The sequence below is a fragment of the Chiloscyllium punctatum genome, chromosome 1 (assembly GCF_047496795.1).
Source record: "Chiloscyllium punctatum isolate Juve2018m chromosome 1, sChiPun1.3, whole genome shotgun sequence".
Taxonomy (NCBI): domain Eukaryota; kingdom Metazoa; phylum Chordata; class Chondrichthyes; order Orectolobiformes; family Hemiscylliidae; genus Chiloscyllium; species Chiloscyllium punctatum.
Genome location: NC_092739.1, coordinates 77,036,071 through 77,050,301, shown reverse-complemented (window position 1 = coordinate 77,050,301; position 14,231 = coordinate 77,036,071). Strand labels below are relative to the sequence as shown.

At 40.1% G+C, this 14,231-nt stretch overlaps 1 protein-coding gene across 3 annotated transcripts in view; it reads right to left on the bottom strand.

Annotated features, from left to right (window-relative positions):
- fip1l1a (FIP1 like 1a (S. cerevisiae)) overlaps positions 1–14,231 on the bottom strand; it is a 109,429-nt gene that overhangs the window by 9,342 nt on the left and 85,856 nt on the right. The gene's annotated exons all lie outside the window — the stretch shown is intronic.

Sequence of the window (14,231 nt, the reverse complement as noted above, 5' to 3'; positions counted from 1 at the left end):
CTCGTCCCATTTGCCAGCACTTGGCCCATATCCCTCTAAACCCTTTCTATTCACATACCCATCCAGATGCCTTTTAAATGTTGTATTTGTACCAGCCTCCACCACTTCCTCTGGCAGCTCATTCCATACACGTACCATTCTCTGTGTGAAAAAGTTGTCCCTTAGGTCTCTTATATTTTTCTCCCTCTCATTCTATGCCCTCTAGTTCTGGACTCCCCCAACCTAGGGAAAAGACTTTGTCTATTTATCCTATTCATGCCCCTCATGATTTTATAAACGTCTATGAGGTCACCCCTCAGCATCCGATGCTCCAGGGAAAACAGGTGAAAGTGAGGACTGCAGATGCTGGAGATCAGATTCCTGAAATGTTGATGTTCCTGCTCTTTGGATGCTGTCTGACCTGCTGTGCTTTTCCAGCACCACTCTAATCTTGACTCCAGGGAAAACAGCCCTAGCCTGTTCATCCTATAGCTCAAATCCTCCAACCCTGGCAACATCCTTGTAAATCTTTTCTGTACCCTTTCAAGTTTCACAACATCTTTCTAATAAGAAGGAGACCAGAATTGCACGCAATATTCCAACAGTGGCCTAACCAATATCCTGTACACTACCTCCCAACTCCTGTACTCAATACTCTGACCAATAAAGGAAAGCATAACAAACGCCTTTTTCACTATCCTATCTACATGCAACTCCACTTTCAAGGAGCTATGAACCTGCACTCCAAGGTCTCTTTGTTCAGCAACACTCCCTCGGACCTTACCATTAAATGTATAGGTCCTGCTAAGATTTGCTTTCCCAAACTGCAGCACCTCACATTTATCTAAATTAAACTCCATCTGACACTCCTCGGCCCATTGGCCCATCTGATCAAGATCCCGTTGTAATTGGAGGTAACCTTCTTCATTGTCCACTACACCTCCAATTTTGGTGTCATCTGCAAACTTTGTAACTATACTTCTTATGCTCGCATCCAAATCATTTATATAAATGAAGAATAGTGGTGGACCCAGTACGAATCCTTTTGGCACTCCACTAGTCACAAGCCTCCAGTCTGAAAAACAACTGTTCTCCACCACCCTCTGCCTTCTACCTTTGAGCCAGTTCTGTATCCAAAATGGCGAGTTCTCCCTGCTAACCAGTCTCCCATTGAGAACCTTGTCGAACACTTTACTGAAGTCCATATGGATCTTATCAACTGCTCTGCCCTCATCAATCTTCTTTGTTACTTTTTAAAAAAAAGTCAATCAATTTTGTGGGACATGATTTCCCATGCATGAAGCCATGTTGACTATCCTGAATCAGTCCTTGCCTTTCCAAATACATGTGCATCCTGTCCCTCAGGATTCCCTCCAACAACTTGCCCACCATCGACGTCAGGCTTACTGGTCTATAATTCCCTGGCTTGTCCTTACCACCTTTCTTAAATAGTGGCATCACATTAGCCAATCTCCAGTCTTCCAGCACCTCACCTGTGACTATCAATGAAACAAATATCTCAGCAAAGGGCCCAGCTATCACTTCCCTAGCTTCCCACAGAGTTCTAGGGTACACCTGAGCAGGTCCTGGGGATTTATCCACTTTTATGCGTTTCAAGACATCCAGCACTTCCTCCTCTGTAATCTGGACATTTTTCAAGATGTCACCATTTATTTCCCTACACTCTATATCTTCCAAGATATGCAAAGTAATGAATGCTAAACAAGATTCCAATGGAAGAAGCCAGGAAATCTGATTTTCCCGAATATTTCTGAGAATGTAACTGCAAAACTTGAACTCTCAATTGGGAAACTGAAGTTTTGCCTGTGCCCAACTAAGTTCCCCTGTGCACCGTTCTAAAAGCTCGAAGTAGGCCTGGAAGATTCTGATCCCTCATTCATACTTTCATTATTTCCAGCCTCTATTCATACATGTCCATGCACCTCTGGACCCATTAGGAATTGCAGTCAAGCAATGTCTTGATATAAACTTCTAATACTGGTCTTCAAATCACTCCGAAGCTCTCTAATTTCCTCAAACTGTACCCTTTCCACCGTATGTATGCTCCTGAATTTTGATTTCTTGTGAACTCCAATTTTACGAGCTCCATCACTGGTTGGTATGTCTTCAACTGCCTAGGGCCCAAACTCTGTCATACCCTCCCTTTGCCTCTCTATCTCCCTTTACTCCTTCAAAACCTTTTTGATCAAGATTTTGGTCATTAATCTTATGTACCTCAATGTCATATTAGATTTTTAGTGCCCTGTGGAGTGTTTAAAAATGTTCATTACATTAAAGGTGTTATATAAATATAAGCTGTTTTGATGATGAACCGCAGTGATTTTGCTGCCAATCAATAATGGAAAGTAATTTCAATAAAGTACTAAAATATTGTGGTGGAGAAAATTAAGTACACACAGTCCTTGTTATCGGTGGGGGTTAGGGGTGTGGACTTCCTGAGAATAACAAAAATATTCAAAACCACTCCGATGTACCAAAGAGAACTGGGCAATGTTTTTTGGGACAGAGCAAGACAGGGAAACAGAGAGAAAAAAGGCACATGGGGCTGACCTTGCAAATACACTGATCGTCAGGTAGAAACTCAGCACATAATAAATGTAACTAAAAAGATCTCACCTTCATCTTGGAATTAATTACATTGAATGCATACTAGAATACAGACAATAGCTTTTTTTTTGAAAAAAGCAATATTTTGAGAAATATTTAGAAAACACTCACTGGTTTTCTTAGCTGGAATATCAATATACTGCGAGGACAATTGTCTTAGTATCTCTTAACTCTGCTAACGGAATTGAACATGCAGGAACAGTCCAAATTGGGAGACTCTTTTCGTTGCAAAGTGTGTAATAGGAAGTTTACCTTGTGTATTCAGTTATGCTTTCACAAACAATACACAAAGAAATGTTATGTGCAACACTGATTCTATTTCCCAGCATTTCTAGGTTGCAAAACACAATTTTGACAGAACTGTCTGAAGGGATAATTGGGGCTGCTTTTGTAATCCATTAACTTGAAGCACCAACAGCCACACAGAACAGGACTGCATTACAACATTTAGTCTTTTTGCTGCAATGTTGGAGAATGAAGCGAAGTTCAAACCTTATTGTGCCTCAGAAATAAGACATCAATGTCTATGAGAAGCCCTCAACTCTCACTGTCCAACTATTTTCTCACCTACCCCTCTCTGTCCCCCATTGCGTCTTGCTACAATTTCAAAAAGCCAGTACTGTGAAATGAGCAGGGTGCACGCACAAGGCAATAATGTCCAAAATTTTAACAGGTCAAAGTGAAGTCGAAGTTCCTGGGAATATTCTCGATGAATGCATCTGTTCTGACAGCAGCTCAATGTGGGCTCTGAATTAACCTGTTCCAAAAAACAACTAAGTCTGCCGTCTTCGCAGCTTGCAAACAGACCATTTGCAGCTCAGTGCTATGAATCAGTCACATTAATACCATGCATATGGGGTGAAGGTATGTAAAGTGTACATATCAGTCAGGACCACAATGCACCTCCACCATTCACACTTTCATTGCCTATAGGCAGAAAATTTCAAACGGTACATACTCCATCTAAGTGCTGTCGCTACCTTCATGAACAAGAAAGCACTGGGGTATGGAGTGATTCACAGAAAACTTTAATCTTTCACATTGAAATAAATGATATGCGGTATAATTAATTTGAACTCATTATAAGTGTTATAATTTATATATGAAAATGTAGCATCTAGACCCATCAACTCTGAATTTCCGCTTCCAGTTTAAAGGTAATCCCTTTTTCTCCAGAGAACCTGACCCCCCTCAGTTAACAGGAGCACTTAACACACTAGATGCCATCTCAGCCCAAAGAACAGTGTTCCCTTGCTCGTATCTCCTTAATACCAATTCCAATTGTATTTACTGCCTAACATTCACTTTACACAGAATCAAGCTCTATGATATAGCTCAACGGGAAAATCATAGTTTGGTACAAGATCAGTAATTCTAAAGTTGCAGCATGTAACATGAAGTCAACAACATTTTGCAGCTTCCTATCTTCACACTTGCACTGTAAGCCAGAGGCTTAGCTCATTTTTAAATGGCTTATTGTGGGCCTTTCAAATGTTCTTAGAAATTGCTGTGAGAAACCATCAGTGTTCAGTTAATAAAAGAGCATTATGCCACTTCAAAAATATTTTTTGATAAAATAAGGTAAGTTTTTTTTTGCCATGGGATATGGTCATCATGAGGAAGGCCAGCATTTGTTCTCCAACTACCCTTGAACTGAGTGACCTTGCTTCACCATTTCAGAGAAGAACCAAGAGTCAAACTTCATTGCTGTAGGTCTGGAGTCACATTTAGACTAGACCAGATAAGAATGGACTTTTCTTTCCTGAATCAGACAAGTTTTACAACTGATGGCAGTAATAGTGCCCATGAAACTGAGCTAGCTTCCAAACCCAGATTTATTAACAGAGTTAAAATTCTAATCAATGCTGTGGTGGGATTTGAACCTAATTCCCCATAGAATTTGTCTGGACCTCTGTGTTATGGGTCCAATGATATTACCACTCAAACCTGACCCCCTCCCCTCTTAAGTCTACCACAGTCTTCATTAAAAACAAAATTATCTGTACTTCAAATTCATGTTACTCACCTTTGTTCTGCATCCCTTGATGCATTTATAAAATAAAACCCAGATTTTTAAAAGAAAATTGACACCACATCCACAATCTTGAGTGTGAACAGCTGCTAGATTTTTTGAAACTTCCCTTTGTATGAAAAATGTCTAATGATTTCAATACTGAACAATCTAGTTCCAACTTTAAGGTTATGTCCCTTTGTCTTGGATTCTTCCACCAAGAAAATAACTATTTTATTGACCTTCATTGAATCACCTTATGGAGGCTCAAATATTCTGATCAGCATTACTGCATGTGACACTGATAGGTCAGAGATCTGCACTTTGATATGGCAATGTTTAAAGGGATCTGACTTCCACTATATCATGCAGAAGAATTGCCACAGTGCAATAATTGATGTACAGATCCACAAAGAGGATCAGTGTAGAAAATACAAATACTTTATACTGCTGCAGCTGCTGTACAGTAAGTTTAAAAGGTCAGTTTCTGAAAGTTAGTGAATGGATAGACAGATGGGTGGATAAGGGGGAGGTAGTTGAGCTTGAGTTGAAGAAGTGGAGGGGGGGTCAGAGGAGGGTGATAGTTAGGCCAACTTTGGCCTTGTGGGACAGTGGAGGAAGATTGGGATAGTCTGATTGGGTAGGGGGCACAGAGTTGTGTAGTTATCCACATGTCATGCTAGGTTTTAATTTATCCAATCTTTCTCAGGAAGCTATCCAGATAATTGCACAAAACTGTCCAAAGTTTCCAACTTTGTTTCAGAATCATGAACATTTGCGGAGGGTCTTAGGCAGCAGGAGCACTGCCCATTGGAATGTGAAACCTCCAGGGCAATTCTCACATATGTCCCTGCACCAAGGCTTCCACAGGTTCCCAATGCACATCTTCAGACATACATTCAGAATCCCAACTCCCATACTCAATGTTCTCAGCAATGAAAGTTTTAAGGCAAGAGGGGAATAATTTAAAAATAACCCAAGGGGTAGCTTCTTCCACACAAAGGCTGGTGCCTGTATGGGAATGAGCTGCAAGAGGAAAGTTGTGCCAGGTACAATTACAACATTTAAAATGCATTTGAATGGATATATGAATAGGAAGGGATTAGAGGGATTTGGGCCAAATGCTGGCAAACAAACTATGTCAGAGCTGACGAGTTGGACCAAAGGATCTGTTTCTGTGCTGTATGATTCTATAATACAGGAACAGCCTGTATTAATACCACCATAACAAGTTTCTTTGTCAATGATTGCACAGTGCCATCACCAGTAACCGCACCATTAAAAGATCATATGACTACTGAGCATAGTACCTGTTGATATAAAATCCTGTTGGACAAGTCTTGCAAATGTAAACACTTCCTGATGTCATACTTCAGTAATGACACATGAGGAATCAATTACTTTGACGTTTTCTCACAGTTGAGAATCCACTTTACTTCAAGGCTTCTGTTTGCCTTGTTTCAGCTTGGTTTTTCTTCCGGCACATCAGTTCTCCCAAATATAATGCTGAATTTTCAAACTCTGTCAGTACTGCTGAAGCCATGTGCATTCTGCTTTCAAGCATAAAACTCTCAATTTTTGTGTGTTGAAAACAGTGTAATTCTTTTCCTTAGAAAGTTTGTTAGAACTTTGCTTGGATGAGAATAATGCTTTACACTTCTCTTTTTAGATATTTAGCCACACTAAAGCTTTTTCATCACTTGGCTGAAGCTTCAGGTTACCAGCCCAGGTAAAGAAATGGTATTTAAATTTTATCAACACAGCAGATAAAGAAAGGAAATGTTAATAGATTGGTTCAATAAAAATTCTAGAAGAATGAGAAATAGAAGAGAGAGAGAGAGAAATGAAACAGGAGCACATTTGGGATAAAGAACAAAAAACATTATAAAATAATGTAGTCCACATCTCCCACCAACTAAATTACAGCAGCAGTCTCTTAAGCCAAACATAAAGTGATTAATATCTGAACTCACTGACTGTATTCCCCTTTGGCGCCCCCCACAAGAGTGCTGTGCATCTCAAACTTTCCCACTTGTATTTTGAACACTGCTGTGTCAAACCCCAATTGTGTGTAATGTGACAGGATAACCACAAGTTCATAAAAAGCCAACATTGCTTTTGGTGTTCAGTAGTAATTTTAACTGCTTACTTTGAATTAGAGTTTTCCTAAAATAGTTGAGAAACACAAAATCAATTTTGGTTTTACTCCAAAAACAAACTGTTCAATTTGAGATTTAAACATTTTATCATCAACTGCGGGGCTGGATTTTGCCATGGACTTCAGGGCCACTACACTGAGAGCAAACACGGCCTCACAATGATACATGCTAGCACACTGTACCCCTAATTCCATCCTGGGCGATGCAAACTGTCCCACCTGTCCTGATGCAACTCCCTCTATTTTCGTCACCACATTGTTACCCATCCTGCCATCACAGCAAGGGGAAAATTCAGCAGTATGGTATGGAAAACTAGTGTTTTGTCAGGCAGTAATCCTAATAGACCATTTGTGAACATTATTGAGGTTTCTAAACATTATGCCTTAGAAAAAAGTAAATCTGACCATAATCCAATAAAAAAAATCAGAAAAAGTCAGAAAAACACCTTTGGGCCATTAATGTAGTCATCTAAAGGCAGAAATAAACTTGCTTGAGACGGGATCTGTTTTCTAAGATTTTGAATACCTACCAAAAAAAATTACAGAGCCTCAAGTCTGTATCATGAATCTCATGTATTATCCTTAAAATGCCTTGAATCCTGTGCTCTTTTTCCTAGTGTGCTCTCTTCAGTAGAAGTAGATGATATCCTGAAGTTTTTAATATTAATCTTCCTATTTTACCTGACATCTGGAGCTCTTTTCCACCTTTTCTCTTATTTCCAACTCAGCTTTTACAAATTAAGGGCCTCTTACGTTTCTTCCCCAAGACATGTGGCAGCAGCTCTGGCACAGATGGTAAATAATTCAACTTCATCCAAATTGAGCCCTCCTCCCCCATTTAGAATAATTTTGGCATCAGCACAGAGACTTTTTCTGGGCTGGTAGTCATTAAAATTCATTTTGGCCAGCTATCAGTGACCAGCCCTCCTCCTGGCCCCTGCAAGTTACCCGACAAGCAGATGTCCTACATGCTCTAGTTCATTATGCTTTCACAGTATAATTTGTAACACACGCATACACAAACACACACACACACACACACACACAGAGCAGCTTTCTTTATGGCTCCACAGTAAAAATTACAAAATGCCCTCACACACTATCTGTATACCCAAAAAACACACCTAACGGCTGCAACCATTCAAATCAAACTGTATAGACGTGTAAATGTTTATTCTGAATCTAAACCAGACCAGATTCCCTGCGAATTTTCTGCATATTCTTCAAGTTCCTGATACAGGAAATGATATAATGATAGTATTCTGCTCATATATCCCACAATTACATATACAAAACTGTGAAAAACAAAATGAGAATTAAAAAGCCCAAGCGTAGGGAGAGGAGTAAACAAGTCTGTAATCAAAATGAGTTTTAATAATGTGAACATTCACAGATGCCAGCACCTCTATGTATATAACACAATAACAATTCTGGAAGTTGAATGGAAACACATTGCACCAGATGGCTGAAGACTTTGAGTCATAGGGCTGTATATTTCTCCATCACCTCTGACACTGTTTAAAAATTGTCCCAACATTGGTTGCTGGACAGAATACTCCATTTCAGGTGAGAAGTAAAAGAAGTGCTACGTTACTGCATACCCGGCAAGTCCATCTCTTCATTAACAGCACCATCTGAATTCATTATTTTATGACTGCAATATCATGAAACAGTTCTTTTTAAAAAAAAGAATGAGAAATACTGTTGATAAAAAGATTTCAATAGGATAAATTGAAAAAAAATTCCTATGGTCATAGACACTGGTACAAGGAGCAATAATCATAAAAAAAATTATAAGTAGGCTATTATTGGGAGCGAAATCAGGCAGCAAGTCTCAGAGTAAACAATACTGAAAATCAGGAACTCTCTTCTCAGCAAAGATTGTGGATGCTAAGTCTACTGAAAGTTTTCAGTCACGTTTTTGTTTGGTATGTTCATGAAAAAAGTATTGAATAAGATTAAACTAAACAGAACTGAAAAGTTACTTGGTAGTAAAGAAGTTCAATTTTAGTGAAAAACAGTCCTGTTGGAAACTTTTCATCTTGAATTTATCAAGGCAGACACAATAATGCCAAAGGGGAAGGAGCTTCATTCCAAAAGATTACAATATTTGAACATGTTCTTTGAGCTTGAAGAATGGGTACAATTGTCTTCTCATACAATCTCTGTGGCAACATCTTAACTAGCATCAATGTGCCAAGCAATCAATACCCTTTCTTTGTAAAGCATATGATGTTGCTCCTTTTGAGAGCTGGTATTCTTGCAACTAACCTGATCTGATAAATGCAAGATGAAATGTTTTGACCGTATGAATCTGTTTTCAGGAGTAATGATAGAATGGAAGAACAGACTTGCGTGATTGAATGATATACATCTTTTCATACACTTAGCACGAATTGAATTCTATCCATAAAGTAGTTGTATTCAATTTCAGGAGTTAGGTGCTCATATCAAGAACTTGAGCAAATATTAAGCATATGAGGGAGCATGGCACTATTCGAGGTGCAGTGAGACAATAAAGCTGAGAGTCAGTCTGCTTGCTCAGGTGAATACACAAGATTCCATGGTATTATTTTAAAGAATAGTGGAGTTCTCCTGGTCTCCAGCCAAAGTTTGTCCCTCAATACCAAAAACAGATGATTTGGTCATCATAAAATTGCTGTTTATGGGAGCATGCCTCGTGCAAATCTGCTACCACATTTACACATAACAGCGACTACAGTCTTTTAAAAAAAAAAGATTGGCTGCCAATGGTTTCGGGACATCTGTGGTTGTGAAAAGCATTTTTTATATTTATTCATGGGACATGGGTGTCACTGTCAGATCATCATTTATTGCCCATCCCTATTGCCCTTGAAGGTCGGGGTGAAATGCCTTTTTGAACTAGAGCAGTCCATTTGGTGCAGACTTGCAATGCTGGGAGAAAGTGAGGACTGCGGATGCTGGAGATCAGAGTCAAGAGTGTGGTGCTGGAAAAGCACAGCAGGTCAGGCAGCATCTGAGGAGCAGGAGAATCGACATTTCAGGCACAAGCCTTTCATACTGTTGTGGATGGAGTTCCAGGATTTTAATCCAATACATGAAAGGGTTTCTTTCAAGGATGCTCTGATTCACTTGAAAATTTGAAATGTTAAAACAAATGCACATTGATTTCGTACCCAGTAATGATTAGGTCAATATACTTGGGGACATTAGAATAGGGCTTGGAGATGTCATGGCAGTGCTCCTATCTCTGGGCCAGAAGGTCCAGCTTCAATTCCCAGGATGCGATGGGCATGGACTAAGTCATAACACATCCAACCAGATTGATTTAATAAAAAAACAGCAAACATATGTTAAAGATTCATATATTACTTAACTACCTCAAGTAGGAAAATCATCTTCAGTGTAAATATATCATTTTTATACCAACATCTCTCCCTAATTTGTTGTTTTTAAAACAAACAAGTATTTCCTCAGCTATCCAATTACATTTATAAATTAATTACCCCCAGAAACAAAAGTAGTTAGCTCGAAATTGTGCAGAAATGGAGCAGCAATTAAACTACAGATACAAGTCTTACTTTCAAAAGATTTGTTCGTGGCATGTCAGTGTTACTGCTAAAACTATTATGTATTATCTCTTCTTAATGGCTGCAAGAAGAGTCGCAGAATCATAGAGATGTATAGCACGTAAACAGACCCTTGGGTCCAACTTGTCCATGCTGACCAGATATCCAACCTAATCTAGTCCCATTTGCCAGCATGTGGCCCATATCCCTCTAACCTCTGACTATTCATATACCCATCCAGATGCCTTTTAAATGCTGTAATTGTACCAGCCTCCACCACTTCCTCTGGCAGCTCATTTCACACACACACCACCCTTTGTGTGAAAACATTGCCCCTTAGGTCCTTTTTATATCTTTCCCCTCTCACCATATCCCTCTAGTTCTTGACTCCCGCATCTCAGGGAAAAAGACCTTGTCTATTTACCCTATCCATGCCCCTCATGATTTTATAAACCTCTATAAAAGGTCACCCCTCAGCCTCTCCCTATAGCTCAAACCCTCCAACCTTGGCAACATCTTTGTAAATCTTTTCTGAACCCTACCAAGTTTCACAACATTCTTCCGACAAGAAAGAGACTAGACCACACAATATTACAAAAGTGGCCTAACCAACATCCTGTACAGCCACAACATGACCTCCCAACTCCTATACTCAATGCTCTGACCAATAAAGGAAAGCGCCTTCTTCACTATCCTATCTACCTGCGACTCCACTTTCAAGGAACTATAACCTGCACTCCAAGGTCTCTTTGTTCAGCAACACTCCCTAGGATCTTACCATTAAGTGTATATGTCCTACTAAGATTTCCTTTTCCAAAATGCAGCACCTCACATTTATCTAAATTAAACTCCATCTGCCACTCCTCAGCCCATTGGACAAACTGATCAAGATCCAATTGTACACTCAGGTAACCTTCTTCACTGTCCACTACACCTCCAATTTTGGTGTCATCTGCAAACTTACTAACTATACTTCCTATGTTCACATCCAAATCATTTATAGAGATGATGAAAAGCAGTGGACCCAGCACCGATCCTTGTGGCACACTGCCGGTCATATACCTCCAGTCTGAACAGCAACCCTCCACCACCATCCCGTGTCTGTATCTAAATGGGTAGTTCTCCCTGTATTCCAAGAAATCTAACCTTGCTAACCAGTCTCCCATGAGGAACCTTGTTGAATACCTTACTGAAGTCCATATAGATAATATCAACTGCTCTGCCCTCATCAATTCTTTTTGTTATTTCTTCAAAAAACACAATCAAGTTTGTGAGACATGATTTCCCACGCACAAAGCCATGTTGACTATCCCTAATGAGTCCTTGCCTTTCCAAACACATGTAAATCCTGTTCCTCAGGGTTCCCTCCAACAACCTATCCACCATCCATGTCAGGCTTACCGGTCTATAGCTCCCCGGCCTTTCCTTACCACCTTTCTTAAACAGTGGCACTACATCAGCCAACCTTCAGTCTTCCGGCACCTCACCTGTGACTATCAATGAACCAAATATCTCAGCAAGGGGCCCCAAGCAATCACATCCCTAGCTTCCCACAGGGTTCTAGGGTACACCTGGTCAGGCCCGGGGGATTAATCCACCTTTATGTGTTTCAAGACAATTTGCACCACCTTCTCTGCCATATAGATATTTTACAAGGTGTCACCATTGGTTTCCCCACATTCTATATCTTCCATGTCCTTTTCCACAGTAAGCACTGATGCAAAATGCTCGTTTAGCATTTCCCCTATCGCTTGTGGCTCCACACTTCGGCTGCCTTACTGATCTTTGATGGGCCCTATTCTCTCCCTAGTTATCCTATCATCCTTACTGTATTCGTAAAAACCCTTTGGATTCTCTTTAACGCGATTTGCCAAAGCTATCTGATGTTCCCTTTTTTATCCTCCTGATTTCATTCTTAAGTATACGCCTACTCCCTTTTCTGCTCTCATGATTCATTCAATCCCTCCCGTTTATACCTGACATATGCTTCCTTCATTTTCTTAACCAAAACCTCAATTTCCTGAGTTATCCAGCATTCCCTAAACCTACCAGCCTTTCATTTCACCCTAACAAGAATATACTGTCTCTGGCCTCTAGTTATCTCATTTCTGAAGACTTCCCATTTTCCAGTTGTCCCTTTACCTGGGAACATCTGCACCCAATCAGCTTTTGAAAGTTCCTGCCTAATACCGTCAAAATTAGCTTTCCTCCAACTTACAACTTCAACTTTTAGATCTGGTCAATCCTTTTCCATCACTATTTTAAAACTAATAGAATTATGGTTGCTGGCCCCAAAGTGCTCCCCCACTGACACCTCAGTCACCTGCCCTACCTTATTCCCCAACAGTACATCAAGTTTTGCACCTTCGCTAGTAGGTAGAAGGGTAGTGATCATCTTGTGAAAATACATCATTCATTCACCTTTTAATTTTGATCTTCCCCTCTAATTTTCTGCCTGTAATCTTAACAGAAATTGTTTAATTTAATACATCATGTCTGTATCAGCGAAAAGTAGGTCATTTAATCTCTCAAACTGGTTCTTCTGCCATTCTAAATCAGAATATAGCTGACATATACAGTGACTTGGCTGCTTGGATTCAGAATTGGTTTGCCCATCGCAGGCAGAGGGTAGTGGCAGAAGGGTGTTTTTCTGGCTGGAGGTCTCTGACTAGCACAGGGATCCATACTGGGACCTCAGCTGTCTATAATATATATAAATGACTTGGATGAAAATGTCGATGGATAGGTTAGTAGGTTACCAGATGATACAAAGATCAGTAGATTTGTGGATAGTATAGAAGTTTGTCAAAGGATACGGCAGAGAAATGACAGATGGAGTTTAATCTGGGTAACTGTGAGGTGCTGCACTTTGGGAGTTCAAATGTTAAGGAAAATTATACTGTTAATGGCAGGACCCTGAACAGCAGTGATGTACAGAAAGATCTTGGGATTCAGGTCTGTAGCTCCCTGAAAGTGGCCACACAAGTAGATGGGGGTGGTAACAAAAGTGTATGGTATGCTTGTCTTTATTGGGTGGGAAATTGAATACAAGAGTCAGGGATATCATGTTGCAGCTTTATAAGACTTTAGTTCAATTCTACTTGCCAAATTACAGGAAGGATGTGGAGACTTTGGAGAAGGTGCAGAAGAAGTTTACTAGGATGCTATAAAAACAGAAGTCACTGGAAAAGCTCAACAGGTCTAGCAGCATCTGTGGAGTGAAATCAGAGTTAATGTTTCGGAAAGGGTCAGCAGACCCAAAATGTTAATTCTGATTCCTCTTCACAAATGCTCCCAGACTTACTGATCTTTTCCAGCAACATCTGTTTTAGTTTCTGATTTACACCATCCGCAGTTCTTTTATTTACTAGGATGCTGCCTGGATTAGAGGCTATGAGCTATAAGGAGAGACCAGAAGAAGTCAGCTGTTGTCTCTGGAGTGACAGAGGCTGAGGGGAGACTTAATAAGTCTACAAAATTATAAGATGTGTAGATAGGGTTGACGGTCAGAAACTACATCCCAGAGTTGAAATGTTTAATACTAGGGGGCATACATTTAAGTTTCCAGAGAGAGGGCAAGTTCAAAGCAGATCTGAGGGGCAAATTTTTTCCCCTCTACACAGAATGGTAGGAGTCTGGAACATGCTGCCAGGGATGCTGGTCAAGGCAGATATGATAGGGGAGTTTAAGAGAATATGCAAGAAGTAGAGGCACATGGAGCAAGGGCAGGCAGAAGGGATTAGTTTAATTTGACATCATGTTTGGCACAACATCGTGGGCAGAAGGGTCTGTTCTTGTGCTGCACTGTTCTATGTACTCCTACTCTAGTTCGTCTTCCACTGCTCATCATCTTCTAGTACTCTTATCTAACCAAAAAGCCTCCTAAAGGTATTATTGATGCCAA